The sequence below is a fragment of the Megascapheus bottae genome, chromosome X (assembly GCF_031878675.1).
Source record: "Megascapheus bottae isolate mThoBot1 chromosome X, mThoBot2.hap1, whole genome shotgun sequence".
NCBI classification, from domain to species: Eukaryota; Metazoa; Chordata; class Mammalia; order Rodentia; family Geomyidae; genus Megascapheus; species Megascapheus bottae.
This window is the reverse complement of record NC_143547.1, coordinates 28,575,789-28,591,604: the sequence shown is the minus strand read 5'-3', so window position 1 is coordinate 28,591,604 and position 15,816 is coordinate 28,575,789. Positions and strand designations below refer to the sequence as shown.

The 15,816-nt window shown below is 40.7% G+C and overlaps 1 protein-coding gene across 1 annotated transcript in view; it reads right to left on the bottom strand.

The window, feature by feature from the left end:
• The window catches only part of Jade3 (jade family PHD finger 3), a 113,263-nt gene that overhangs the window by 97,311 nt on the left and 136 nt on the right, over nucleotides 1-15,816 (bottom strand). The window contains exons 2-3 of the mRNA XM_090325613.1: nucleotides 14,918-14,999; nucleotides 53-138 (exon numbers count right to left, since the gene is read on the bottom strand). The gene's annotated coding sequence lies outside the window, so the exon portion shown is untranslated. The remainder of the gene's footprint in view (nucleotides 1-52; nucleotides 139-14,917; nucleotides 15,000-15,816) is intronic.

The following is a 15,816-nucleotide window of genomic DNA, read 5'->3' as shown; positions in this document are numbered from 1 at the left end:
ATAATACCCTTTCACTGCCCTTAGGGAACCAATCTTTCTCCATTCTACTTACCAGATAGGCTGTATTCTATTCAGAATGTAGTGTCTTGCTCATAATTCAGGAGATATTCCACCAATGACTGCTTAACTCAATTGTACCTAGCAATGCAGAGGGGAAAAAATGATAGTTATTATGAACACTAACAAAACAATCTAAACAGACTAAATCATGCTATAATTTTTAATTAGGCAATTGACAAGTGCTAACAACATGCTCAATAACTACAAAGCATATATAATTGTTTCTGCCTCCTTATAACATTTAAGGAGTTAAGAAACAAAGAGAAAAAAAATGAATCTGTATCAAGTTTCTCTATACCATATACTACATTAGACATTTATATAGATTAAAACTTACCTTAGGACTCGTTTCATTTTGGACATATAAAGCACTGTGAAACCATAATTTGTACACTTGTAACAAAGAAAGAAGCTAGATATACTGAAAGGCAGCTACTTTTATTGGACCTGTGAGAGAACTGAGTTTGAACTAGCGATAGGGGCTTGCAGAGATTCAGTTCTGTGCTAATAGGAAGATTAGACTAGAAATTACGACAAATTACTGAAGGCCAGAAATTGAAGGAAGCTCCTGGTTTTGACACATAAATTCGCACACTCTTGAAAGATTTTCCTACAGGAAATGAAGTCTTCAAGTGAAGACCAAGGAAAACTTCACATAGCTCCCAGAGTGGTGCCAACTGGCTCAACCATGAAGTACCCACTGTGAAACTTGCCTAGACTCCTTTCTTTTATGTCTAGTACAGAACAAAAGGCGTAATCCTCAAGGGGGAAGGACTTAAGAGCCACAGAACACTGAAAGATATCCAACACAGCTGGGGAAAGTGAACCAAGGGAAAAAGAAAAAGAAGTTCCACCCCTGAAAGAACAACAGAATTTTTTTTGTCAGTGTCACACTCAAGACTTGGGTTCAAATACGTGCCTAAATCTCAGGCTTAATCAAAACTGTAAGAACTTGCACCCTGACCTCCACTAACCAACCACAAATACTTGGCAAATTAACTACCTATGAGTAACTGGGGAATAAAAACAAAAACAAAAACAAAAACAAAAAAACCCACAGGTCTTGAGAAGCATCATAAGGGAAAACTTTAAAGCCAAGCAAAGAGTCAAAACGAAGGAATCACTAGAGGAATTGAAATCTCTGGTGTCTACAGCAAAAACACGCCAAATCCTAAATTAGATTAACAGAAAACTCCCACACTAAAGATATCATTTCTGAGCCAATATTTTCCTCCAAATACATCAAATACTTGCATAGCATCTTCTGTTTAGCTTTCATCATTTTATGAGGTATAACATAGGCAAGAAAATATTTCAAGTTATAAAGTGATCATATCAAACTTCAGTATAACAGATTTGGGGACTATCAAAAATTAAATTTAAGCCAGGTGCTGGTGGCTCACACCTATAATCTTAGCTACTCAAGGGAGGCTGAGATCTGAGGATCATAGCTCAAAGCCAGACCGGGCAGGAAAGTCTGAGACTGAGTCCAATTAATCACACAAAAAAGCTAGAAGTGGAGCTGTGGCTCAAGTGGTAGAGTGCTCAGGGACAGAGAGCAACCAGGCCAAGAGTTAAAGCTCCAGGATCAGTAAAAAAATAAATCAGAAAGAAAAATTAGGGCTGGGCACAGTGGTTTATGCCTATGAATCCTAGCTATTCAAGAAGGTATAGGGAGGAGCACTGAAGGCTTGTGGTGAGAGGCTAATCCTGAGCAAAACCATGAAATTCTCTCGGGCAAATAACTAAATGAAAAATAAAACTGAGAATGTGGCTAAAGCAACAGAATGCCTGCCTAGCAACCCCAAAGAACTGACTTCAAACCCCCAGTACTGCCATAAAGAGAAGTTAAAAGCATAATTAAGTCAGGTACCAATGCTCAGACCTAATAATCCTAGTTACTTAAGAAGGTGAGATCTGAAAATCATGGTTTGAAGCCAGATCAGGTGGAAAAGTCTTTCAGTCTCTCTTATCACCAATTAATCAGCAAAAGCTGGAGATGGTGTGTAGTTTAAAAGTAGTAAAGTGTATGCCTTAAGAGGAAAAAAGGCAAGTGAAGAGTTCTAGTACTAGTGCAAAATAAGAACTACAATTTCCATATTACGGATGAATGGAAAAACCACATCATATGCAAGACCAGACATCATTTCAGTAAAAGAATGAAAGCTATAAAAAAGAATCTAGTTTGAGAGTATGGATCAAGTCATAGCACTCTTAACTAGAGAGCAAACATCCTTGAAGTCAAATCCCAGTACTACAGAAAAATAACATTCTTACTGGGTAGAAACATGCTAATGCCTGTAACCCTAGCTACTTGAGGTACAGATTTATGAGGATCACTGTTTGGGACCAGCACAGGCAAAAAGTTTGAAAATTTCTACCTCAACAAACAAGCCAGGCACAGTAATGTACTCCTGTAATTCTAGCTACATGGGAGGCAATAGGTACAGGAGAATACAGACCAATAATTGTCCTGGGCAAAAAAAGAGGCCTAGGCACTAGGAATTTGGCCTATCGGTAGAGTGCTTACCTAGCATGCACGAAGACACAGATTCGATTCCTTGATACCACATACATAGAAAGAGCCAAAAGTGGTGCTGTGGCTCAAGTAGAAGAGCTTTAGCCTTGAGAAAGCCCAAGGACAGTGCTCAGGCCCTGAGTTCAAGCTCCAGGACTGGCAAAAAAGAGACGTTATCTGAAAAAATAAGGTAAAAAGGGCTAGACACATGGTTCAAGTGGCTAAGGGCCAGCCTAGCAAAAACAAAGCCTCAGATTCAAACCCCAGTACTACCAAGGGGGAAAAAAGGATGAAGTAAAAAGGGAATCGTAGAAATATTTTTTTAGAAGTTTTTTAAAAAGGACTAAGGAGTTACCAAATGATAAATACAAGGCCCAGTTCAATCCTCCTTATCACTACTGCCCAAATGAATCCCCCAAAACAAAGAAACCAGTATTAAAAACCTCAAACAGTAAGTTCAACAATAAAGCTGATAGTGTCAAGAAAAGGATCAGTAAGCTTGAAGATGTTTCCTCATCTGGTAAATACATATAAAAGCTAAAAGACACAAAAGAGTAAACAAAAAAAGTAGTATTTAAGAACTATGAGGTAACAGTATAATAAATTTACCAGTAAAATCCAGGAGAAAAATCAGAGTGAGGCAGAATAATTGAGAAAAAAAACAGTTCTCAGAAACTGACATGTCTACCCAAAGATCTTTTTTTTTTACCCAAAGATCTTATATGCTAACTTTAAAGTTTTAGTCATAATCACCAAAATATGAGGATCCTGTATGTTTTTCAAAAGAATTGGTACATGTACTAGAATATTCAGTGACTAAAAAGAAAATTAATTAGGCTCTTAACTCAGAATATGGATATATTGGGCTGGGTGTTTGGCCTCATGCACCAAGCCCTGGGTTGGATTTTCCCTGGAACCACGTACAAACGTACACGTACACACACACACACATACACAAAGCCAGAAGTGGCGCTGTGGCTCCAGTGGTAGAGTGATAGCTTTGAGCAAAAAGTGTCCAAGGACAGAGCCCAGGTCCTGAGTTCAAGCATCAGGACTGGCCAAAAACATAGGGCTATATTTTGTATGATTTCTGATTCTACTCATGGCATTCTGGAAAAGGCAGGATTATGGTTAAAGATTTGTGTGTGTGTATATAGCATACACAAAGCTTTGGGCCCACAGCCGGGAGAGTTGCCTAGTAGTAGAGAGCCTGCCTAGTATGCACAAAGCTCTGGGTTCAATTCCTCAGTATCACATACACAGAAAAAGCTGGAAGTGCTATGGCTCAAGTGGTAAACCCCAAGGACAAGTGCCCAGGCCTCGAGTCCAATCTCCAGGGCAGCAAAAAATAAAACAATTTTAAAAAAGGGCTGGGGTTTAGCCTAGAGGTAGAGTGCTTGCGTACCATGCACAAAGACCTGGGTCTGATTCTTTGGTACCACGTCCACAGAAAAAAAGCTGGAAGTGGAGCTCAGATCCTGAGCTCAAGCCCAGGACTAGAAAAAAAAAGCCCTTGGCTACCATAAAAACCAAAAGTAGAGAAAGGGTATCAATGTATGTGAATGAATGCACCTTCTATCTGGCAAATATAATGTAACCCTTCTATTAATTACAATAAAAATATATGAAAAAAACCAAACCAAAAACCAAAAGTATACCATTATGAAGGCATTCTTAGGGAAAAACCTGACTGCATATATTTTTTTGAACCAGAATAGATCTGACCAGGTCAATTTGGAAAAGAGCTCATGAAAATTCCCATCATCATTATCATGTTTTTTCTGTGCGTGCGTGCGTGCGTGCGTGCGTGCGTGTGTAGGATAGTCCTGGGGCTTGAACCTTAGTCCTGGACACAGTCCCTGAGTTCTTCAGCCCAAGGCCAGTGCTCTACCACTTGAGCAACAGCTCTACTTTTGATTTTGTGTTGGGTGAATTGGAGATAAAGGTCTCAGGGACTTTTGTGACCAGGCTGGCTTTGAACTGTGATCCTCAGATCTCAGCCTCCTGAGTAGCTAGGGTTATAGGTTTGAGCCAATGGTGCCCAGCCTGTGTTTCATTTGAGACAGGGAAATTTGCATAGCTTAAAACACAAAACATATACATAAACATTATGAAATATCTTCCTATCCACTGACCCTTGGGCATGTATGCCAAGCCTATCAATGTCTTCAACAGACTTTCAGAAGTACTTTATGTCAGCAAAAATGTACATATTGCAGTGTGATGGTGGCTCAGGCCAGTAAATCTGAGGGTCAGTTTGAAAACTAGCTGGAGCAGAAAAACAATTAACTTTCAGAAAAGGCCAGAAGTGGAGCACTCTACACATTTTTGGGGGGGGGGCAGTCCTAGGTCTTGAACTCAGGGCCTGAGCATTATCTTTGGGCTTTTCCCTCAAGGTTAGCGCTCTACCACTTGAGCCACAGCACCACTTCTAGCTTTTCTAGGTATGTGGTTCCGGGAAATCATACCCAGGGCTTCCTGCATGCTAGGCAAGCACTCTACCAATAGGCCAAACTCCCAGCCCCCTCTACTTTTTGTCAGTCCTGGAGCTTGAGCTCAGGGCCTGAACACTATCCTTGGACTTTCTTAAGGCTAGAGCTCTATCACTTGAGCCACAGCACCACTTCCAGCTTTTTTCTACGTATGTATTACCAAGGAATTGAACCTGGATGGGTCTTCGCACATGCTAGGCAAGCACTGTACCACTAGGTCAAATGCCTGGCCTAGCACGCTACACTTCCAGCTTTTTTGCTGGTTAACTGGCAATGAGTCTCATGGACTTTCTGGCCTAGGGTGGCTTCAAACTAGGATCCTCAGACTTCAGCCTCCTGAATGATTAGGATAAAAAGTATCTGGCTAGGGATGAACTTTTATGCTGAGGCAAGCCTGGAACCTGATTCTCCTATTTGCATTTCCCCCATAACTAGGTTAAGAAGTATACCTCCGTGCACAATTACTGATGATTAGATCTTCCTAACTTTTTGCCCAAGTGGCCTTGACCTGGAATCCTCCTAATCTCTGCATCCTGAGAAGCTAGGATTACACGTGTGAGTCACCAGTGTCTGACAATTTTTTCTTGTCGGTTGTGGGGCTTAAACTCTGGGCCTGGGCACTGTCCCTGAGCTCTTCAACTCAAGGCTGCCACCCTACCTTGGAGCTGGGAGATGACCCTAACCCTTAAGCCAAAACACCACTTTTGATTTTTCTAGTGGTTAATTGGAAATAAAAGTTTCATGGACTTTTGGACTTCATGCCAGGGCTGGCTTTGAACCTCCATCATCAGATCTCAGCCTCCTGAGTAGCTAGGATTACAGGTATGAGCCACCGCAACTGGCTAACAAAATACATTTTAATGGGTTTTTTGAAGTCACTGATTTTTACAATGTTAGGGACTTTTTATATCCATGGAGAAGCTAAGATTCTATCACCAAGTAGTTTTCTAGAGGAATGTACACCTCTGAGATGCCCACTGTGACCCTTCGTACAGTTTCCCACATGCACCTCACAGGATCTAGTCGCATTTTTATGTATTAATTTCAGTGCTTAAGTTGTTGTGAAGCCTATGTTAGTTATGTGAAGAATGTTATCTGAGATCTTGCAGACAGAGCAAAGATCAAAAGCCAATGTCTCAAATTGGTTGTTTCTGGCCACTAAATACTTCACAGTACATTTCTAGATTCTTCACTGAAACCACAAGATTTTTAAATCTTCATCAAATAAAATATACCTATAGAAAATCTTTTGTCCTTTTCACAATGCCCTAATAAAAACTGCTTTCTTAGGTAAAAATTATAAAATACATAAAGGTTGCAACTAGAGGTTACAAATGTTTTTTCTCATTTCTTAAATAGTAGTAGATTCTCCAAGTAAATCTCTCTAATTATAAAACTTAAGAGTACAATATAGTACACTAGGTTTTCTTGTGATAGCATTAACAGGGTCTGAGGAAACCCAAGGCTTCCTTTAGATAAGTTGCACAAGATCAATGAGCAGATAAGCCACTTACAAGAATACTTACATCTGAACCTAGTCTCTCTTTAGCTTCCTTTCATAGAAACCATCACTCTATTTCACACATTGTAGAAGATGTGAAGATCCTAATAGTTTATTCACATTAGTTTCTAGAATATATTATAATCAGAAATGGGTTTTAACAAGATTTGCCAGACATATTAACAGAGAAGTTTTTTTAAGAGACAAAGAACAAATATTTACTAAGCATATGTAAATAAAAAAGAAAGTACAATTTTAACACTAAAAACTATTGCACAGACTGGGGATGTGGCTTAATGGTAGAATGCTTGCCTAGGCATAAATGAAGCCCTGGGTTTAATTCCTCAGTTCCACATAAACAGAAAAAGCTGGAAGTGGTGCTATGGCTCAAGTGATAGAATGCTAGCCTTGAACAAAAAGCAGCTGAGCCAGGCATGGTGGCGCATGCCTGTAATCTGAGCTTCTCAGGAGGCTGAGATCTGAGGATCCCAAGTTCAAAGCCAGCCAGAGCACAAAAGGATCTGAGACTCTTTTTTCTGTGTATGTATGTGTGCCAGTCCTGGGCTTGAGCTCAGGGCCCGAGTACTGTTCTCAGATTTTCACAAGGCTAGAGCTCTACCACTTGAGCCTCACCACCACTTTCAGCTTTTTTTTAATATATGTGGTACCAAGGAATTGAACCCGAGACTTCGTGCATGCTAGGCAAGCATTTTACCACTAAGCCAAACTTCTGGCCCTAGGATCTGAGACTCTTATATCCAATTAACCTGTAGAAAATGGGAACTGGGGCATGGCACAAAGGTAGGCTTGGTAGCCTTTAGCTGAAGCACTTATGGATAGTGCCCAGGTGGAGTTCAAACCCCATGAGCCACAGGGGAAAAAAAACTGAAGGACAGTGCTCAGGCCCTGAGTTCAAGCCCCAGGACTGGCAAAAAAGTAATGTACAAGCAGAATGTATTACAATAAAAATTGAGTAAGAATACCTAACACTGGAAGTGGCACTGTTGCTCAAGGGGTAGAGTGCCAAAAGTAGCTCAGGACCAGAATTCAAGCCCTAGGACTGGCAAAGAAATAATTACAGTGTAGTGCTGGTGACTCATGCCTGTAATCTTCTCCTCTCAGGAGCCTGAGATCCGAGGATCAAGGTTCAGAGCAAGCCTGGGCAAGAAAGTTTGAGACTCTTATCTTCAATAAGTGCTAAAGCCCCAATACCAGCAAAATAATACCAAAAACAATAAAGCCACTGGTAATGTTTTTGTATACTAACTACAAGGAAACAATTCTTAAATTTCCAGAAATTCAGAATTATAAAGCATTGTTTAAAGGAATGAAAATAGAAACCGTGGATTTGCAAAGCTAGCTAGGAAGTTACTACTGAGCGATATCCCCATTCTAAGTGCAAATATTCATTACTAATTATTATGAATCATTATATATAGTAAAGGCCTCCTATTTTTCACATTTCTTTGTATTCACCTCCTTCAATGGTCCTCTCTCACAATGACTCGGTTGTCCATGGAAGCCTGTATGTGATTCAGCTGATGGAACAATAGCAAGTGTGACATAAGCAGATACTTGAAAGGTGCTTTTGGCCAGGTGCTTGCATTCATTTGCTACTCTTTGAGACCACCATACTAACAAGTCCAGACCTGCCAGCTACAGGAAAGAACCAATGGAGTGGAATGATCCATCTTAGTTTGGGTCCTACTACTTAGGCTAACCAGCCTGCCAGTTAGTAAATGTTTGAATAAACCTACTTTAGACAATTCAGTCACCAACTAACCACTCTCTGCTCCTGCAAAAGCTTCTATCAGCTACTACTTAAAAGTAAATACATTAGTGGCCTGGTGAATACAGCAAGTGGATAAGAACACTGGTTTTCCTCCCATAAAATTACTATGCACATAAGCAATAATTTAAAACATAAAAACCTCCAATACCTAGATAAAAATAAATATATAAGCATTGAAAAAAATGTGTAAGTTCCCAAATCTTCAAATATGTACTGTCATCACAGAAAACATACACATATAAAACAAAAAGATGTAACTTTTCAGTTAGTCACTGAAATATATTCATCATGCTATGCTTAAATCAGTCTTGTACTTAAAAGTTTCTTTTTCTTTTTTTTGTGTGCAGGTATTGCAGGGCCTAAGTGCTGTCCTTGATCTTATTTTTTATTCAAGGCTAGCACTCTACCAACTAAGCCACAGCTATACTTCTGGGTTATTTTGTTATTAAGAGATAAAGAGTCTCATACTTTCCTGTCAAGGCTGACTTTGAACTGGTATCTTCAGATATCAGTGTCCTGAATAAGATTACAGGCGTGAGCCACCTACTCCCAGCTCTGACAGTTTCATCTTTTTTTCTTCTTTTTTCTTTTTGCCAGTACTGAGCTTGAGCTCAGGGCCTGAGCACTGTCCTTGGACTTTCTCAAGGCTAGAACTCTACCACTTGAACATCAGCACCACTTCCAGTTTTTTTCTATGTATGTGATACCGAAGAATCGAACCTGGATCTTCATGCATGCTAGGCAAGCACTCTTCCACTAAGCTGAACTCCCAGACCTGACAGTTTCATTTCTATCACTGAACATCAACCCAGGTTTCCAAGGTTGATGGAAATCTGGATTTCTGTCTCCTTAACACTTCAATTTTTTAATCCATTCAAGAAGACTGAGCAAAGCTGAATGATCTATTAGATATATAAGTCTGATTAAACCTTTTTATAGAAGCATTCTGAATCCAGCTTCTTACAGCATCATAGCAATTCGTTAGGAAATGTTCATGGTAGATAGTAAAAACTGCTAATACCTACACATCTGAACCAGACACACTGCCTCCATTACATCACAAAGTGTGACATTGAAGACTTTGTTACATCATTTTTGTTTAGACTACATGCACTCATTTCTGGATTTTATATACATGCATGCACGTGTGGTTTAAGAAAAGGTTAAAAACACCTTCCAACAGCTTCTCATTGTTCTTGGAATAAAACAGAAGATCCTTAATGAGGTCCCATAAGGCACTGTCAATCTTTTCCTGCCTACCTAACCTCTTTCTCCAGATCCTAGCTAATGCTCCGTGGATTCTTTCCAAATCTCTCTCCCACCTCTGTGCCATAACAACACCTGCTGTTCCCTCTTCCTGGGAATCCCTTCTCTCTACTTTTTACTTTGTTTATATATTATTCCTACTCATTCTTGAGGCTCCAAGGGCACCCTTCTAGTATCCCTCACAGAAAAACTCTACCTCTTCTTTGCTGTTTGACCTTGAGTAATTTAGCTGTTTTACCATTCTAAATCTTTTGCCTCAGGAAATATATCCTCAGGTAAGAGAAATATCCAGTGCCTAGTAAAGAAAAAATGGTTAATAAATCATTGCTGCTGTTTTCATTATATTATATGGTATTTTCTATCATTTTTTTTCATATTTTTGCTAGTCCAGTAGCTTGAACTCAGGGCCGAGGTACAGTCCTGAGCTTATTTTGCTCAAGAACAGCACTCTACCACCTGAGCCATAGAGCCACTTCCAGCTTTTTCTGTTTATGTGGCACTGAGGAATCAAACCCAGGGCTTTATGCATGCTAGGCAAGTACTCTGCCACTAAACCACACTCTCAGCCCTCTATTATGTTTAATTCAGATAGTAATTAGTTATTTGCTGAAAAAAAAACAGCTGGGATAGTAGCTCACGCCTATAATCCTACCTACTCAGGAGGCTGAGATCTGAGGATCACGGTTCAAAGCCAGCCTGGGCACTAAAGTCCGTGAGACTCTTTTCTTCACTTACCACCAGAAAACCAGAAGTGGCGCTGTGGCTCAAGACGCAGAGCAGTAACCCTGAGCTAGCTCAGGGTTAGCGCCCAGGCCCAGAGTTCAAGCCCCATTATCAAAACAAACAAAAAGTAGGTTCTCACTTTAATACCTAATATTTTTAATGCCATTCACTGCATACTTCATCTTTGCAGAAGATAAAATGAGCACTTACAGAGTAACTATTGCCTCAATTACATTTCCATACCATCTAGAGATGTGGTTTGGTAGATGAAGAAACAGAGACACAAGTAATTGGCTAGATCAAAGGGAAAGAGCCAGAATTCAAATTAGCCTGGTACCATACCTGTGGTACGTATGACACCAAAAGCTTCCTTAAATCATGAACATCATCATCTAAGAGCAGCAAAGCTTCAAAAATATGGGAGATCCATATAAATAACTCACTAGCACCTATACTCCAGATCCTAAACTGAGCCATTATCTTCATCCTTTGCTTCCAAGATAGTCCTTTCAACAGAACACTCTTCCCCTGAATTTTGATATTCCTTACCCTCTTTCAACTGAATATGGAGCTTTTTTAAGGGTGCAAATATCTTCCAACTCTTTCAGTAAACAGAAGTTAAGACACATTTGCTGGAATAAATAAAAATATTAAAGAATATTGTGGTCACCAAGTTAAGGAGTAAATTTTCTTTCCTAACAATAAAGTTTGACATAATTAGGGACAAACTTAACAAGAATGTTGAAAAAAAAAGAGGTTTATATTTAATACATTTACAATGATTTCTTTCTTTCTTTTTTGCCTGTCCTGGGCTTTTAGCCCAGGACCTGAACACTGTCCTTGGGCTTTCTCAAGGCTAGAGCTCTACCACTTGAGTCACAGCACCACTTCTGGATTTTCTTTTTTTTTTTTGCCAGTCATGGGATTGAGCTCAGGGCCTGAGCACTGTCCTTGGACTTTCTCAAGGTTAGAGCTCTAACACTTGAGCCTCAGCACCATTTCTGGCTTTTTTCTATGTATGTGGTACCGAGGAATTGAACCCGGGTCTTCGTGCATGCTAGGCAAGCACTCTACCACTAGGCCAAACTCCCGGCCTACTTCTGGATTTTCTATGTATGTGGTACTGAGGAATCAAACCCAGGTCTTCATGCATGCTAGGCAAGTACTTTACCAATAGGCCAAACTTCCAGCCCTTACAGTGATTTCTTTATCTAGCAACAGAAGACTCCGCGTGATTTATAAATGTGTGCTTCACGGATATACATAATACTTTATCCCTGGGGGTCAGGTCCCACCATCAATGTTCTGCTATACTAGTGGCTACATATGAGACACTTAAAGATAGGATGGCCTTGGCGAGCACCAATCTCTCATTAATTATGCTGAAATTTGGGAAAAGAAACAGAAAGAACAAATGATAAAATAAATGAAAATAAATAGCTGATAACTGGTGACCTTGGGTAAAGGGAATACAGTGAGCTTTTTGTACCAATCTGGCAACATATTTGTACTTAAAATATTTTATCAAAACTACATTTTTGATAATACTATTAGAAAGCTTCCCAGAAGATCTGAACAATAAGGTCTAGTGTACTGGTCATGCTGGTACCATATTCATTGTTAGCTGTTCCTAAAATACATTTAAGGCTTACGTTTTCTTGCCTATTAGCCAGTATCAAACGACAAAGAGCTGCTTTGGTAGCAGGGCATAGTCATGGCTTCTGAGTCAGGGTTGAAATGAAATTACCTTTTTAAAGAATATTCAAGAACTTATATGTCTTCTTTGTCAAAGCCCCATTACAATTTCCCCACCTTGGGGACAAACCATAAGCTATCTTCATGCTCAGAGGGGTAAGTGGTCTAAATTCTGATCTTCCTTTTCCCAAGGCCGTAGTCGGCAATGGCCACTTGCTAGCACTCTTATATTCATCATTTCTAACTACTCATCTTTACTCCTTCCCAACCATGCAGACGATGGTTCAGCTTTCCTATCCATTATACCTACAAGACTAGAAACTTTTGAAGGTATTAGTGTCTTCATTTTAGGCACATGTCACATCTGACAGTTCAGTGTAAGGTTCTAGGTTTAACAGCACACACAAAAAATTGCGTGCAATGGCTCACACCTGAAATTCAAGCTATTCAGGAGGCTGAGATCTGAGGATCACAATTTGAAGCAAGTCTGGGCAGGAAAAGTCTGTGATTCTCTTATCCCTAATAAACTATTGAGAAAAAAATCAGAAGTGGAGTTGTGACTCAAGTGGTAGAACCTTAGCCTTGAGCAAAAGGTCAGGGACAGAGCCCAGGCCCAAAGCTCAAGCTCCAGGACCTGCAAAAAATTACTGGGATAATGCCAACAGGAACTTCACATTTATAAAGTGGGGCTAGTAAAAGTAACAGTGAATTACCTCATGAAAGATTTTCTTAATGTTAGCCAGCATACAATGTCAGTCTTCTTTAGCTCCTGTACTTTTGTAAACTCTATGAGGAGGTGGGAACATTATGTTCTATGACAATGTAAGTCTTGTTCTCTTTATCTCTAATGTTACATCTTCACAAATACTTGATGCCTCCTATACTCTCACCACTCACCAAATAATTAGTTCCAGCTATTCTTTAAGGAAAAGGCAATATATAGTTTTGTGTGTCCTGGGGGTAGGAGTATTACAGTTACTGGAATACAAGAGAGGGAAAAGATAAACATTATTTAAAAAGACAATAATAAACATTTCTTCCACATCATTGTTGTTCAATTTTTACCAATTCATACCAGTTTTTGATAAATATTCTAAACCATCATTTGACTTGGCCCTGGAAATGTCCTCTGCAGTCCAGAAGGTTACTCAGTTGTGCACAAAGACTACTTTCCAATTACTCACTCTTGGCTCCTAGCTGATCACAAGTACCCTACAGAATAGGAAACATTTCTTTACTCTGCCTTACCTGTGACCAATACTCATATCACATTTCCAAGGCATAGTAACATGACTCAGAAGAGAGGGGAGACAATGTATGGGTTCTAGAACCAGAATAGAAGAATTCTGATTATATTAGGGCTGACCCGAAAATTTCAGAAATCATTTAAAGTCATCAACAATGGGCTCAGAGCTCCTTTCTAGGTTAATAACATTGTCAATTGACAAAAGGTAACAATATTATCTAACACTGGTTGAGAACTTGATACTGGGTAATCCTTGAAGACATGGTATTATCCTTTCATAATTCAAGTATTTGTGCTTAGACTGCATTTGTTTGTGTGTGTGTGTGTGTGTGTGTGCCTGTATTGGGGCTTGGACTCAGGGCCTGAGCAATTTCCCTTAGTTTTGTTTTGTTTTTGCTAAGTAGTACTCTACTACTTGAGACACAGCTCCAGTACCAGCTTTTTGGTGATTAATTGGAGACAAGAATGCAAGGGTGTTTTCTACCAGGGCTGGCTTCCAACTGTGATCCTCAAATCTCAACCTCCTCAGTAGGTTTGCTCTCATTCCCACTTTCCTACCCCCCTGTTTGACAAGTGCCTGCAGGGTAAGTATTTAAGAGAACTACTCTGGAAAAATGGATTTTGGTTTGTCAGCAACCAGTTCTTACCTAAATGTTTTTCCCTTACTTTCTGAGTTTAGACTTAATTATCTTTATCATACTGAATAAAGGGAATGAGGTGGCCCTTCTCTCCAGGCCACTGGAATCACCACTGACATTTTTTGGCAGTCCTCCTGAGCACTCTCCTTGGGATTTCTCAAGGCTAGGGCTCTACCATTTGAGTCTCAGCACCACTTCTGGCTTTTACTGTGTATCTGGTACTGAGGAATCAAACCCAGGGCTTCATGCATGTTAAGTGAGCACTCTACCACTAGGCTATGCGCCCAGCCCATTAACATGGTTTTTATTTATTTTTTCTTTTAGTCCATCGTGGGGCTTGAACTCTGGGCCAACACACTGTCCCAGAGCTGTTCAGCTCAAGGATAGCCCTCTGCTACTTGAGCCACAGAGCCACTTCACGTTTTCTGGTGGTTAATAGGAGATGAGTCTTACTAGATCACGTCCAGGCTGGCTTTGAACTGTGATGCTCAGATGGTAGTTTTTATTTCTTTTATATTTTTTTCACCAGACTCAGGGCTTGAACTCAGGTCCTGTGCACTGTCCTTGGGCTTTCTCAAGGCTAGAGCTCTACCACTTGAGCCACTGCACCACGTCTGGCTTTTTCTATGTATGTGGTACCTAAAGGAATCAAACCCAAGGGGTTTGTGCATGTTAGGTGAGCACTCTTACCATTAGGCCATGCTCACAGTGCTGGAATTTTGTTTTTATTTCTTATGCTAACCAGATTGTGGAGAGATAAGGGCGGGAATCCCATCCTCAGATTCACATATAAATGCATCTCATTGGGTAAGGGAGGTAAAAATCCCAGTGCACATCTAAGGCCGTTGACTTCCTTCAATTGAGAAAGCAAAAAGAATGGCCAAAATTTTTGCCAAACCTCTATAAGCTGCATATGTGCGTAGCACAGCTATATAAACCATATAAATTTAAAAATGCCTCCACGAACCAAAATTAAGATCACTCACTTGAGGTCCCGCCCCTTCTTCCAAATAAATACAGGTTTCTTGGTGCACATCAGACTTCACGGTAAATGTCCTTGGCTACCCTCTGAAAAATGGGAGGGAAAAAAGATTTAAAAGTTTCAAGTATGTATCTATGACTTCTTTCCCACCCCCGCAGAATTCGAAAAATAGGAGTGGCCAAAAAGTTCTCTATTCCACTCTCTGGCAGTGGGGGGAGGGGCTCGAGGGAGGGCTGTGGGAAAATTTCCTTGCAACTTGCAAAAAAGCATCTCCTGGAGCGCTCCAGGTGCCTGCAAACTTGCAACTCGCAACAATGTAAAGAGAAAAGCGTACCAGTCAGCGGGGTATCCGCGCTATTTCTCAGAGGGGTCACTCCTTGCTCTCCCGCAATGCCCACCACTTCTTTCACTCTACACAGGCTTCTTCCCGCTTATCAACTCCGTAACAGCCAGGGTGCACCCTCACTCCTCTCCATGGAGTGTTCTGCAGCCTGGGGCCTATGGAAGCCCTCCTGCCACCGGGCTAGAGCTTGGAGCTCCCTACCATGCACAGAACTGCAATGAGAAGGGAGCACCGAAAAAATGACACCCAAAGGAACAAGCTTTTAATTGTTACGGGGTTCAATTCCTCATAGGATAACTAGCAACTGAAGCCCAATTCCTGGTCTCGCCCTGTCTCCACACCCCCAGGTCGCACTCTTCCCCCACACGGCCTCACATCATGCCCGCAACCGCCCACTCCTTGCCCGCACCCCCCACTCCTTGCCCGCACCCCCCACTCCTTGCCCACACACCCCACTCCTCGCACGTATCAGCCACCCGCACCCCACCTGCCCCATTCCCAGCCACCCGCTCCTATTAGTCACATAAGTCAGTAGAAGAGCCCCAAAATACTTTACCTAG